The sequence below is a fragment of the Takifugu flavidus genome, chromosome 8 (genome assembly GCF_003711565.1).
Source record: "Takifugu flavidus isolate HTHZ2018 chromosome 8, ASM371156v2, whole genome shotgun sequence".
In the NCBI taxonomy this organism is placed as follows: domain Eukaryota; kingdom Metazoa; phylum Chordata; class Actinopteri; order Tetraodontiformes; family Tetraodontidae; genus Takifugu; species Takifugu flavidus.
The window spans coordinates 1,953,702-1,955,666 of NC_079527.1; the positions used below are offsets into that span (position 1 = coordinate 1,953,702).

The 1,965-nt window shown below is 43.9% G+C and overlaps 1 long non-coding RNA gene across 1 annotated transcript; it reads right to left on the reverse strand.

Annotated features, from left to right (window-relative positions):
• Nucleotides 1–465: 465 nt before the first annotated feature.
• LOC130530526 (uncharacterized) lies at nt 466–1,123 on the reverse strand. The gene is made up of 2 exons (XR_008951861.1): nt 683–1,123; nt 466–598 (listed from the first exon to the last, which is right to left on the reverse strand). It is a non-coding gene; the product is annotated as an uncharacterized LOC130530526 (long non-coding RNA).
• Between the last annotated feature and the right edge of the window lie 842 nt (nt 1,124–1,965).

Sequence of the window (1,965 nt, forward strand, 5' to 3'; positions counted from 1 at the left end):
CCTTTGCAGTAGCAGCAGTACGAATGGAGAGCTAAAGCTAAAGGAGGAAAGTCTGGCAGTCACAGAAAGGTGAGTATGCAGTTAATCACAGAGGGATGGGACTCTACGGTGGAGCAATCGTCACTCTCCCGGATCATGTTGGAGATTCATCTACGCTATACAGTAATCAAAAAACTGCATATGGTTGTGGAGCCGCTTTAGAAATGAAAGGACTACATGATCAACTTCAAAACTATTCAATATTCATTTTATAAATCTTCACAAGGATATCTGAGAGTAGCTTCTTCATGTTAGTCCATGTGCTGCAGGATCTGAGCCAGGGCTTCTCCTGTCCACCGAGGCCTTTTCTGTCTCCATCACATTGCTGAGGGTCATTTCCAGCCACAGAAGTTTGCAGACTTCAGTCTGTAGTGTAGTTCTTGACACTTATGGATTCAGAATAAACACACTAAATATGGAAAAATGTGCAATTTTGTAAGTTTATTAGACACACAAATGATGACATGTGAAATAAAAGTCTAGAGGGACGTGGAGGGAGTTACTCTGGGTTGAAGTTTAGCCTCCACTTTCAAAATGTCTTCTTATTCTTCTTGTTCTGCTGCTCAATGATGGTGGAAACAAAAAGAGTTTAGATATCACATCTGATCATGTGAAAGAACTCTTCACCGCAGAAGAAGCTAACCTAGCTGGATGTTCTCTTCCTTGAGACATTGCAGCTCCTGCTGTTCCTGGGTCTCCTGTTGCTTCCAGAAATGTTCTTTCTCCTGGAGCATCTCCTCCAGCTCTCTCTGCTTGTCAACACACTGTTGCTCTCTTTCCTCCATGTGGTCAGAGAGCTCAGACAGCTCAATGTTTTACAAGCCCCGCATCTCCAGATTAGCCTCTGGTCTGCTTCAGCTCAATGCCGTCTGTTCTCCCACGCCCAGGTTTTCTCCTTCATCTTTCTTTCTGCTGCCGTTCCTTCCTGACTTCTCCACACTCATCACAATCTGGGTGTTATTCATGCCAGCTATTCCTTTAAAGGCATGATGCAACTCAGAGGCTGATCATGTCGGTGCACGAATGCTACATCCACAAATGCTACATCAAAGACACTGCTGATCAAAGGCTGATAAAGCCTTCATGTCTGCAAATGCTACCAACAAAACTCAAGTTTGTGTATTCAAACCTATCCAGCAGAAAGAGGGAAAAGCAAATCCAAAACAGCAGCAAAAATATGGGAGCTTTTACAAACAAAGTTGATGTCCACCAGTCCAGAAAAGACGGCTGTAATTTACTAGGAAAGCAACGCCGTGTGGTCGAGTTTCTAGGGGAAGGAAGTTTTGGTCAAGTTTTAAAATGTAGCAACTTTGAAACAGGAACCATGGAGGCCGTGAAGGTAATGAAGAGATGCACTGATGTCATTGAAATTGCAAAGCATGAAATCCAAATCCTGAAGCAGCTGCGGCGCCTGGATCCCAACACCAGTCACGTGGTCAGATTTAACAGCTTTTTCTTCAACATGGAAGACATCTGTCTAAGCTTTGAGTTCCTGGACGTGGACCTAGACACCTACATTTCTGAGATGAGTCCATGTAAAACGGGTCTCCCTCTACCAGAGGTCAGACACATTACAGAACAACTCGTTACGGCTCTTCACCATTTAAAAACCATCGGGCTTATACATATGGACATTAAACCAGAAAATGTCATGATTGTGGACCGCCATGAAAAACCACTGCAAGTAAAGTTAGTGGACTTTGGTGGGGCCCAGATGTCCAGCAATATTGACTTTGAGACCTTAATGTTCACCAAGATGTACAGCTCTCCAGAGGTACTCCTGGAGTCTGAAATGAATGAGGCTTTGGACATGTGGTCTTTGGGGGTTACTGCTTTCAAACTGGCTGTCGGAACTGATCTGTTTCCATACAGTAGGCGTTACAGTATAATAAATTCTGTGGTCAAAATTTTGGGACAGCCACCAGA